The sequence below is a fragment of the Crinia signifera genome, chromosome 9 (genome assembly GCF_055691185.1).
Source record: "Crinia signifera chromosome 9, ASM5569118v1, whole genome shotgun sequence".
Classification (NCBI taxonomy): Eukaryota; Metazoa; Chordata; class Amphibia; order Anura; family Myobatrachidae; genus Crinia; species Crinia signifera.
In genome coordinates this window covers 4,146,650-4,160,184 of record NC_139225.1, presented here as the reverse complement: position 1 = coordinate 4,160,184, position 13,535 = coordinate 4,146,650, and positions in this window count along the sequence as shown.

The following is a 13,535-nucleotide window of genomic DNA, read 5'->3' as shown; positions in this document are numbered from 1 at the left end:
AGCGACACACCCCCTCTGTACAACGGCCGAATCGGTGCTCGGGAAGCACTGGGCACACCCCCAAAGTATTGAAAATGGGGATTTTGGTGTTAGGCTGCACCCCTCTGCACAAGGCCACTCCCACCCGACCAGTAGCTCTGCACCTTCTCTGGCTGCCTGTGTCTTCGGGCGGCAGGTCATGATTTGAATAGAAAACAGTTGGGAGGCATGGTGTAACAGTTATCACACATGTATACATGGATACTGTTATTGGAAGGCTTACTGTACTATCTATAATTTACACTGGGAAGCTCCTGGAGGTCCTGTGGCTGATTAAAACGGGGTGAAATACAGGTTTGCAGTCAGACAGCCACAGAACCAGTGTCATTCATTTGTGCCACAGTTTAAAAGGACATTATGGCAAAGCCTATTCATGGATGAAGCATTCATACCCAAATTTGTAGCTAATTGAATTTCCCCCTATTTGATTTAAATCATTGATTGTGAATGTCGACATTTGTACATATCATCATTGCGGTGTCGACATTCTGAATGCCGACATAATGACTGATGCCAAACAATATGATGAAAGTGAATGCTTGAGAATATGAATAGGGAGGGGGGGGGGGGGGTATTTTGTTAAGAACAACGTAATGACTGGAAGAGACATTTAGTGAATTAAACATACAAAGCTGTGTGTACCTTGGAGAGCATGTGACTCTGTTAACCAATAAGGAAGCTAGGAATGGCACTGTTAGCTGGGATATTAGGACAGGAAAGGGAGGAGTCTTCCTCTCTTTCCTAAAACAATTCTCGCCCTCCCTTCCCTGTTGGACTGCTGGTGGGTGGTTTCTAATTGCGTTGGCAATTGTTTGCAGCGTATATGGTTTGTTTTCGGTGCGCTCACCTCTCATTACCCTGCTGGCTGGTTTGGCCTGGGGCTGGTTCTTAAAATACGGGGGACCCCTGGTCATTTTGTCCCCCGTATTTTGGGAACCAGCCCCGGACCTGGAGCCTGGGGCTGGTTTTAAAAAATCTTTCAGCCTGGTGCTGGTTACGGCTGTGGGGGGGACCCCACGCCGTTTTTTTTTTTAATAGGTAAAAGGGTGACTGCTATAATTATGCCCTAACCCAGCCCATTATGATAATTTTGATCACATGTGACGTGTCAATAGCCCAAATCGAGACAGTGTATACGGTGGTACAATCTTTTTATTGCGACTGTTTGGACGGGAGTACATCGGACGTCGCAAGTAAAATTGTACAGGTGTGTACGCGCGTGTCGGCTGTTGTTTGTGGACGGTCCGACGGGAGTACGGTCGGCCAAACGGTTGCAAGAAATAGGGATTGTATAGATGTGTACCCAGCTTTAGGCCTTCGCTGGGGCACCCTCCCCACCCAGACGGATGGGTAGTCAATGCAGTAGGTGGAGTGGATACCGTTTGTTAAGGTAGGCTTGATTACGTATGCTAGTTATGGGGGGGAGCTTAGTTAAATAGGCATTCTTTCTGGGCCACCATTAATGAATAATTAATTAAATAATTTAGCGCAAATAAATTAATCTAACAATTTCTGCCAAACCTATGTCTCCGAGTCTTTATTTCAGGTTTAGTTATTGTAAGATGATTAAATGGTTATATTCAGAGGAGGTTCCTGCTATAGGGCTGCAGCCCCTCCAGTCAAAATCCCAACACCAGAGACACAGACAGACAGCACCAGTGCTTCCCCAGTAGTGCCGGTTACATATCATGCCCTCTGTAGTGCCAGTTACATATCATGTCCCCAGTAGTGCCAGTTACATATCATGTCCTCAGTAGTGCCAGTTACATATCATGTCCCCAGTAGTGCCAGTTACATATCATGTCTCCAGTAGTGCCAGTCACATATCATGTCAGCAGTAGTGTCAGTTACATATAATGTCCCCAGTAGTGCCAGTTACATATCATGTCCCCAGTAGTGCCAGTTACATATCATGTACTCAGTAGTGTCAGTTACATATCATGTCCCCAGTAGTGCCAGTTACATATCATGTCCTCAGTAGTGCCAGTTACATATCATGTCCCCAGTAGTGTCAGTTACATATCATGTACTCAGTAGTGCCAGTTACATATCGTGTCCCCAGTAATGCCAGTTACATATCATGTCCCCAGTAGTGCCAGTTACATATCATGTCTTCAGTAGTGCCTGTTACATATCATGTCCTCAGTAGTGCCAGTTACATATCATGTCCCCAGTAGTGCCAGTTACATATCATGTCCCCAGTAGTGCCAGTTACATATCATGTCCTCAGTAGTGCCAGTTACATATCATGTCCCCAGTAGTGCCAGTTACATATCATGTCCCCAGTAGTGCCAGTTACATATCATGTCTTCAGTAGTGCCTGTTACATATCATGTCCTCAGTAGTGCCAGTTACATATCATGTCCCCAGTAGTGCCAGTTACATATCATGTCCCCAGTAGTGCCAGTTACATATCATGTCCCCAGTAGTGCCAGTTACATATCATGTCCCCCAGTAGTGCCAGTTACATATCATGTCCCCAGTAGTGCCAGTTACATATCATGTCCCCAGTAGTGCCAGTTACATATCATGTACTCAGTAGTGCCAGTTACATATCATGTCCCCAGTAGTGCCAGTTACAGATCATGTCCTCAGTAGTGCCAGTTACATATCATGTCCCCAGTAGTGCCAGTTACATATCATGTCCCCAGTAGTGCCAGTTACATATCATGTCCCCAGTAGTGCCAGTTACATATCATGTACTCAGTAGTGTCAGTTAGCAAAATATATATTTTTTCCACTTTCTGGAATGTATGGTTTTTGGAATAATTTGGATAACGGATATTTGGATAAGGGATACTCAACCTGTACTCAAATAGAAAAATAGAACAAGGCAGCACAACTAAGATATTTGAAATACATATTATATAATAATAAATTACAAAAATACTTTACTGGATTAATATGTTCTCACAGAATTGGACATGATATCCTTTCTTCATTGACAGGAATACTGCTCTTGTTTCCATTGATGATAACACACATGTTCTGGCATATATAAGGTCATACATATAAAATGAAGTCATACAGATATACATCATTGAGCTTTTTTGAACAACTTGGCTTTCAGAAGGTTAAGGCAGCTCACGAGGGTGGCTACCTCTTTCACAATGTCAGAGAGATAGGGTTACAATCATTTCAGTTATCAGATTTCCCTCTCACAGAGGAGCAATAGTACAGACCAGGGTCTGGAGGGATGGGCCAAGGGAGAGGTGTCATTCAGTGTCCCTTGTTCATACTGTGCCATCTGTTTGCATTGTGCCACATTAGAGTGCCCCCGTTCATATTATGCCACACTATAGTGCCTCCATTTCATGTTGTGCCACATTAAAGCACAATAGTTCTTAGTACTGTAGGTAACATTATAGTGCCCTACTCATTGCAATGCACAGATCAGGGTATGACACATTATAGTGCCCCAGTTCTTAGTACTGTAGGTAACATTATAGTGCCCTACTCATTGCAATGCACAGATCAGGGTATGACACATTATAGTGCCCCAGTTCTTATTACTGTATGTAACATTATAGTGCCCTACTCATTGCAATGCACAGATCAGGGTATGACACATTATAGTGCCCCAGTTCTTAGTACTGTATGTAACATTACAGTGCCCTACTCATTACAACACGAAGATCAGGGTATAACAAATTATAGTGCCCCAGTTCTTATTACTGTATGTAACATTATAGTGCCCTACTCATTGCAATGCGAAGATCAGGGTATGACACATTATAGTGCCCCAGTTCTTAGTACTGTATGTAACATTATAGTGCCCTAGTCATTGCAATGCACAGATCAGGGTATGACACATTATAGTGCCCCAGTTCTTATTACTGTATGGAACATTATAGTGCCCTACTCATTGCAATGCACAGATCAGGGTATGACACATTATAGTGCCCCAGTTCTTAGTACTGTATGTAACATTATAGTGCCCTACTCATTGCAATGCACAGATCAGGGTATAACACATTATAGTGCCCCAGTTCTTATTACTGTATGGAACATTATAGTGCCCTACTCATTGCAATGCACAGATCAGGGTATGACACATTATAGAGCCCCAGTTCTTATTACTGTATGGAACATTATAGTGCCCTACTCATTGCAACGCACAGATCAGGGTATAATACATTATAGTGCCCCAGTTCTTAGTACTGTATGTAACATTATAGTGCCCTACTCATTGCAATGCGAAGATCAGGGTATGACACATTATAGTGCCCCAGTTCTTATTACTGTATGGAACATTATAGTGCCCTACTCATTGCAATGCACAGATCAGGGTATAACACATTATAGTGCCCCAGTTCTTATTACTGTATGTAACATTATAGTGCCCTACTCATTGCAATGCACAGATCAGGGTATGACACATTATAGTGCCCCAGTTCTTATTACTGTATGGACATTACAATGTGCAGATCAGATTACAGTGCCCTCCAGGTCATAGAGTGCCACATTACAGTGGCGTAGAGTTCAAATTCTGCCACATTACCATTATACCATCAACCAATCAAAATTCAGGCTGTGAAATTGATCAGACCCAATTGCTTAGCTTAGCAGGCAAATCGGGGAAATTAGTATGCCACCTTAGAACATGGATACAGGTCTGCTATGCCTCTGGGCCCAATGGCAGGCCTTGCACACACTATGGGCCTGATTCAGGACCACTCACTAAGCAGCGAGTTGTTGACAACATTTTCATGTCTCTACCACTTCCAGATTGACATTTTCACCCTTCCGGCCTTTCCCATGCCACCCTTTTCAATGTGGACCTTTGACTTTGTCAACCAATTGGATTCTATTATCTTCTAGAAGGTGCTAAATAAATAACTTCCGAACTTCACTGGAACTCTCATTTTAGTAAATTTACACCTGCCTATCTAATAATCCATCCCCGTCTTCACGGGGTGTATATGTGCTACTCATTTGCATGTCTCTACACCTGCGTCTGAACAGCGGTCTAACCAAGCGTTTTATAGGACAATGAGGCGTGTGAAATTGGTTGTGGGTTCCGTATAATGTTTACATTGGCAGAGTTCATTTAAAATCTTTTCAATGACACATTTGCCTCATATTTGTTTTGTTCCAGCATTTTGTGGACGACTTGGCTTTCTCAGGCTGCAGGCTGCTGTTGTTCTTCTAATGTAGTGATTGAATTTCATCCCTAATTACTGTATTTTTAAGTCAGATTCCACTTTGCAAGCAGACTAATCCAGAGAAACCAACAGTGAGGATTCTTAAAGCAACAGAGTGTGAGTTATGTGTTTTCCGAAACAACTGTATTAGATAGCAGTGTTTATTGGGGTCTATTATTAAGATTTGCAAGAATTCCCTAAAACACTTGTTTTGGTGGGAACCCACAAACCGAGACAGCTGCAGCGCCAACCAAATAGTGCAGGGGGGATTACACAGCACATATATACATACATGTTACATACCTCATGCACAAAAAAGAAAAGAAATCAGTTTCCTAGGACGCACTCCTCATTCACAACGTTTTAAATTACTTAAAAATAAAATTGTGTCAAATCTTTAATATGTGTATAAGTGTTTAAATGTATTTAACTTACAGGCCATCATTTCATAATCATATTTTTGAAATTTTATTAATTATATAGGACCCGATGATCTGTTCCCCTGTGTTAGGGATTACAGAGGTGAAAATATTAAAAAAAGAGGTAGTAGGTATTGAGAAAAAGATTTTGAAAGATTAAAATAAGTCTCTGCTGTCCATTGCTATTAGCTGTTTATTAAATTTCTTGGTTCCCGCTTTTGATGCAGCGGGCCCGGTGCCTCGCTACGCTCGGCACGCTAATTTATTCTCCCTCCAGGGGTGTCGTGGACACCCACGGAGGGAGAAACTGTCGGGATTTCGGCGGTCGGGATTTCGGCGGTCGGGGTTCCGGCGTCGGGATTCTGAATGCCGGGATCCCGACCGCCGTGATTTAAACTGCATCCCGGACAGCGATGACTTTGGATTTTATTGCAGGACGGCCTTGTGAATGCATATTGCCATCCGTACATATGTGCTGTTGATGGATTATCGCCCTGCCTGCGATTCTGCAGGCCTGAATAACCCCCTTAATTGGGTCTGGGCTACACAACACAGATCTGTATAACAATTGTTCTTCTTACCGCTTTGTTTACTCTCTGATGATGCCCTGGCATGGTGCCCTCATTGCCACCCGCATTACACCTGTTTCATTATCCGAGCTGTTTGCTGTTATGCCCGGCTGCCTCTATAAATATAAATTCATCTCAAACTGATTTACGGGGTGTGGAGTTCTGTGTTTTCCCATGGAAAATGAATGAAAGTAGCATTGCGTCACAGTCTGCCCTGGTAAATATTATATGTATTTTATATTATAAATTATTATTAAATTAAATATTGATTATATATATATTATATTGTAGTTAGATTTTCCTACATTATCCATTATTTAGATGCAGCGTCAGTTTCTCTCTCTCCTACTCATCGAGAACTGAATAAACCAGCAGCACAGATGCAATATGGCTGCTACAGAATGGAGAAGGCCCTTGGCATCCGGGGCCGGCCTGAGACAAATGTTTTTGGTAAGTGACTATAGATTTTGTCGCCCCTATGAATATTTGGCCTGATTCAGACCTGTTTGCACAGCTGGGAATTCGCACGGCGTACACATTAATTCACAAGGTGGGATTTCAGTTATCGGGGGTGGGGGGTGGGGGGGGGTCTACCTGAGCACTGGCCGCTGCACATTTGCAGCAATCCAATCCGGACCAAATTATGCCCAATGTGTGAGGACCTACAACTCCCCTCTGTTTCCCTTCCTGAAGCAGCCAGCACCTATCTATTGCATAATGGTACACCGAATTGCAGGTTCTTGGTGGGCAGTATGATACGGTCACCCAGCGATGTTGGCCACAAGGCCATCTTTAGAGTAAAGTAGGCCCTGGGTAAAGCAATCATCGGGGCCCCTGGGTAAAGCAATGCATCGGGGGCTCTAGGTAAAGCAATGCATCGGGGGCTCTAGGTAATGCAGTGCATCGGGGGCCCTAGGTAAAGCAATGCATCGGGGGCTCTAGGTAAAGCAGTGCATCGGGGGCCCTAGGTAATGCAGTGCATCGGGGGCCCTAGGTAATGCAGTGCATCGGGGGCCCTGGGTAAAGCAATGCATCGGGGGCTCTAGGTAAAGCAGTGCATCGGGGGCCCTAGGTAATGCAGTGCATCGGGGGCCCTAGGTAAAGCAATGCATCGGGGGCTCTAGGTAAAGCAGTGCATCGGGGGCCCTAGGTAATGCAGTGCATCGGGGGCCCTAGGTAAAGCAATGCATCGGGGGCTCTAGGTAATGCAGTGCATCGGGGGCTCTAGGTAAAGCAGTGCATCGGGGGCCCTAGGTAATGCAGTGCATCGGGGGCCCTAGGTAAAGCAATGCATCGGGGGCTCTAGGTAAAGCAGTGCATCGGGGGCCCTAGGTAATGCAGTGCATCGGGGGCCCTAGGTAAAGCAATGCATCGGGGGCTCTAGGTAAAGCAGTGCATCGGGGGCCCTAGGTAATGCAGTGCATCGGGGGCTCTAGGTAAAGCAGTGCATCGGGGGCCCTAGGTAATGCAGTGCATCGGGGGCCCTAGGTAAAGCAGTGCATCGGGGGCCCTAGGTAATGCAGTGCATCGGGCTCCTCCAACCCATTAACAGGGATTTCTTTAAAAGCATATCACAACATGCCGCTCCTGCAGTCCTGCACAATCTCTCCACTTCCTTTCATACAATGAATGGCTGCCCATTAAGCCCATACCTTAAGATATGTGTAACTTTAAGGAGGACAGGAGGAGGGATGCTTGTGCGTGCAAAATTTTGGGGATGTGGCTTAGTGGGGAAGTGGGCGTTGCCTATACCTGCTATGTTCCCACAAGGTCACGCCCCCGTTTTTGGCACTGTGGCGGCATGAATAGATGCTGTGCGCATTCACGGTGACAGGGGAGACTCTGAACTGACCCCCCCCCCACGCCGCGGGACACTGCTCGCCCGTGCGGGATGCGGGAATGTGCCCCCAAAAAATGGGACATTCCTGTGGAAAGCGGGGGACAGTGGGAGGTATGGTGTGTGTGTGTGTATAACAGCATATGCAAACCTTAACAATGCAAATGCAGGAGGACCTGCAAAACACCCCCTGCCTGCATACCACCCCCTGCCTGCATACCACCCCTGTCTGCACACCGCCTCCTACCTGCAAACCACCCCCTGCCTGCACACCACCACCTGCCTGCACACCGCCCCCTACCTGCACACCACACCCTGCCTGCACACCACCTCCTACCTGCATACCACCTCCTGCCTGCACACCGCCTCCTACCTGCAAACCACCCCCTGTCTGCACACCACACCCTGCCTGCACACCACCTCCTGCCTGCACACCACACCCTGCCTGCACACCACACCCTGCCTGCACACCACCTCCTGCCTGCATACCACCCCCTGCCTGCACACCGCCTCCTACCTGCAAACCACCCCCTGCCTGCACACCGCCTCCTACCTGCAAACCACCCCTTGCCTGCATACCACCCCCTGCCTGCACACCACCTCCTGCCTGCATATCACCCCTGTCTGCACACCGCCTCCTACCTGCAAACCACCCCCTGCCTGCACACCACCTCCTGCCTGCACACCACCCCCTGTCTGCATACCACCCCCTGTCTGCACACCACCCCCTGCCTGCACACCACCCCCTGCCTGCACACCACCCCCTGCATACACACCACCCCCTGCCTGCACACCACCTCCTGCCTGCACACCACCTCCTGCCTGCACACCACCCCCTGCCTGCATACCACCCCCTGCCTGCACACCACCCCCTGCCTGCACACCACCCCCTGCCTGCACACCACCCCCTGCCTGCATACCACCCCCTGCCTGCACACCACCTCCTGTGATGCGATTGCAGTTTAGGAGGAATATTGTGACCATCGGCTGCGATGCTCATGAGTAAGTATAATCTATCTCTGGCTACCTATCAAAGGGTGGCTTGAGAGACCACTGAATCCGTGCCTCCAGCAGTCCTTGACCTGGCCACTCCTGGGAAAACAGCCGTCAGCCCCCCCCCTCCCCCGTCCCCCCATCCACCGCTTATTCCTAACCACTGGCCTCTACTACCCCCCCCCCCCCAAAAGCCTCTAGCAGATAATCAGGCAAAGGTGTTCTCACCATTAATAGCTGTGAGCGCATGCACAGTTCCAACTATCGTGAAAAATGTGGGATGTATCCCTTCTGCAATCCAGCCTGAATTAGCCCCATCTTCTGCTGTTTTTCTTGCTATTGGGGGTTATTCAGACCTGGTTGGTGCTCTGCTACATTTCAGAGATCTGTGATCAGGTAGACGCCGCCCCGCCAGGGTGAAATGCTGCCCTGTACAAGCCTGCGAATTGCTTAGCATGGCTTGTGAAGTGTAGCTGGATCGGTGATTACCTACTTACAAGGCAGACTTACTTGGTGGATGCGATAGAAACAGTTGGGTTGGGGCCAGACCTGATGTCACATGACTCCTGCCACTAACTCCTGGGCACACCTGCGTTTTCCCTGACACTCCTAGCAAACGGCCGGCTACCACCCCCAAATGCCGAATTCCTGTCAATCAACTTGCGTATGGTCAATGGTAAAAAGAGTACAGGATTTGATCGCAGGATGGCCTCGCACATGCGCGCTATGACCGTACACATGCGCAGTCTATCAATAAACGCCCGGCCAGCGAATTCACATGTGAACGATCAGGTCTGAATAACACCCATTGGGGGTTATTCTGCTTGGTTAAGATAAGCAAACTCCTTCTTTAATGGACAAAACCATGTGCACTGCAGGGGGGCAGATGTAACATTGCACGAGAGAGTTTGACATAGTAGAACAAACCGTAGCTTATACATTCAAGACCCAAAGTTAGTGACTTTTCACATGGGTCAGCAGGGGCGGATCCAGGATAAAATGACAGGGGGGGCACGTGCCCGGGTGCCCCACCCCTGAATCCGCCACTGTGGGTCAGTGTAACTTCTATTATTTTGTTTAACTTGAGATTTGGTTGGAATCATTCTTAATGCATGTGGGGTGAAATCAGCAGCGTAACTATAGCACCGCAGCCCCCGCCAATGCGGGGGGGCGCTGTGCATGTGGGGGCGCCGGGGGCTGCGGTGCTATAGTTACCCCCCCCCCCCAATCCCCCGCAGACTTACCTATCTCGCTGGTCCCGGCGGCTCCGTTCTTCTGCTGAGGACCACCACAAAATGGCCGCCCCCATATAGCACACAGTTCTCTGAAACTGTCTGCTGTATGGGGGCGGCCATTTTGTGGTGGTCCTCAGCAAAAGAACGGAGCCGCCGGGACCAGCGCTATAGGTAAGGCTGTGGGGGATTGAGGGGGGGTTTGCATGGGCGGCGCGGCGGCGGCGGGGGGGGGGGGGGGGGTAGGGGTGCTTGGCGGGGCAGCCGGGGGGGGGGGGGGGGGGCGCCCAAAACGTAGCTACGCCACTGGGTGAAATGGAATAGGATGAGAGAATCAGAAATTGCGAGATTTGATAATGGTGCCCATACACGCACCAATCCCGGCGGTGCGATGCTTTGCGATGAGATGCGCGCTCCAGCGGCACCTCATCGCACAGTACAAAAAGTATGTGCTGCACATACTTTTTGTACTAGCTTTTTTATCGCATCGTTTAGCACAGAACGCACGCCGGGATCGGTGTGTGTATGGGCACCATTAGATATATCCCGTTTTTGTTTTTTTGTTAAAGCGGCAATCATTTACACTGCTTGACCAGTTTGATTTAGCAGTGTAAATGATTGCCGCTTTAATCAAACTGAAGATTTCTTACCAAATCTCTCACTTTCCGATTCTCTCCCCCTATTACATTACACCTGTGATTTCTTCTGAATACATGTATACACTGATGTCTTGCTCAATATACTATATTAGTAGACTGTATTGTGCATCAGCTGATTCTGCTTATTGTTGTTCTGTGATTTTTCAACTTTAAACCTTATGCAGCTCTGTAAGTACAGAAATGCAAGTCAGAACTGATTTGCATAGTACCTGTGCCAAATATTACAATTTCACATAGGTCATGTGCTTGCGCTTTGGAATTGCAGACAGAGGCAGCAATCAGCTGCAAAACAAAGATATGGAAAAGCAATTCTGCAGATGACAGAAAAAAAACACTTTGTATGCCTTTTTCACTGCTCCCACCGTCTTCATTGTTCTTGCAGAAAAACAAGCTGTAGTTTGGAGAAAGTACTCTAGATGGCGCTGTAATATGAGTTTTAAATGTATGACTGAGTATATGAGTATATATAAACATCATTTTAATAAGGTCTACACATAGTGGTAAAGAATTCCAGTTGTGTCATTTACAGAAATGCACATGCTCATCTTAGGGGGAACGTCTGACAGCCGAGAGCAAAAGCTGCCAAAATGTCTGTTTATTCTGTAAGAATCTCTGCAAACTAAATCCAGGTATACTGTACATCAGTCCGGTCGGCAGTTTATCCGATGTCAGGTCAAATGGACATCTTGTTCCATCCTTCATTACAATGGTCTGGGTTGCACACTGGTTATCCGTGCAACATGGCCGATAGAAGTGTGCAATCGGGCATAGACACACTTGGCGATATGTAAGATTTGTTGCTCCGATGCGGCAAGTTGTGGCTATATTGCGCTAGTTTGTACCCGGCTTAATGCAGCTTGAACTGCATGTACCTACCAGCTACCCAACTCTTATACCTAAGCACCATTTTGTGGCTCTTAAAGTTTTTGGGGTCCATTATGTAAATTAGAAAAAATAAACTGACAGATTCTTAAGGTGCCCCCACACAGTAAGATTGTATGAACAATCCAATTTCTTACCAATTTCCCTTGAAATCCAGAACACTCCTGGCCAAAAGATATCATGCCCACACACAGAAGGATTGCGTAAACGATCAGAGGGTGGATGGGTCATTTAATATCTGCAAATCGTACTGACACATCATAAAAAAATCTTACTCTGTGTGTGTGCACCTTTAATGCTATACTAGACCATGCCCTCGCTACACGAAGCCATGCCCACCGAGTAGCTCCGTCCCCTTTTTCAGCTGGCTGCATCTACAGATGGCAGGTCCCAAATCCTAATTTCCAAATTTTGGGAGGTATGCTGTCTCTATCTACATTATAAGGTGCTAAAGTTCTGCAGACGTGGTTCCAAATGCAGGACGATAATACTCTAAATGCATACCTCCCAACTTTGCGTGTACAGAAGTCGGGATGCTGCTGCTGCGCGCCGTAGGCGCGCCCAAATTTTCGGGGGCCGTGGCCTATACTCTCCCGCAAGGCCACGCCCCCATTTTGCCGCTATGGGGGCATGACCCAGAGGCTCTGTGAGCCTCTAGCCATGCCCCAGCCCCCTCTAGCCATGCCCCTGCGCACAGCGTTTATTCCCCGCTGCTTAGCAGCTGACAGGGGGGGGACTCCCAACAGCCCCCCCACACCGCGGGACACTGCCGCCCGCGGGTGGGACAGCGGGACAGGCCCTGATAATCGGGACTGTCCCGCTAAAATCGGGGCTGTTGGGAGGTATGTAAATGTCTGTATAATACCCCTTTCAGATCGCACCTAATTACCGTGTTCATGTTGGTTTGTTGCCGGTTCCACCCAGTAATTGGTGCAATCTGAAAGGCTTAACCCAGCATTATGAACCGATAAAAAAGCAGGGTTCTTACCGGTTCTTTGCCGGGTTTCTGCGCAGTGTGAACGGATTAATCGTGCCGAGTGACCCGTTCCTGTTCACACTAATGGAGGATGCAGTGCTTGGAGCAGCGCCAGCTCCGAGCATTGCCTCCTCCCCCACCCCCGATGGTGCTACTTTTTAGTAAACTGAGTAAAAGAAGTGGTACTATGCACGTATATACTCACATAAAGAATTATTATATTGCATAACATTATATTGTATATATAGCACCCACAACAGGTACCGGGGACGAATTAAGGGCCGAATGGGCCTGGAGCCAAAACTCTTCAAGGGCCTATTACGAGAAGTTGCGGAGGCGACACCAATGTCATGTAGACATGTGCAACACATACACTATAAGCCCCAATGTCTCCCTAAATATAATAAAGTACAGAAATTGCATGTGTAAGATAGGAATATTAATGCTTATGCTTTATTGCCAACCATGTGGCCTGCTGGTGTCTGGTGATCATCATGCTGTCATTATGGTGGGCCTATTTGTTCGTGGAGGCCTGGTGCTGCAGCTCCATCTGCCCTATTATCAGTCTGGACCTGACTGGTATTATTAAACAACACTACAAGTATCAGTAGGCCCACAGCACAGCCGCAGATGACGGGTTACCCGAGTGACAGTGGACAGCCTGACACTGACACTTGGACATCAAGTGGCATTGGCCCCGCCCCCTCTGGGACTAGTAATCCTCCCGGTGATGTCACCTCAGGCAAATAGATCTGGCGCAGTCAGTCACGAGACACACATGATAT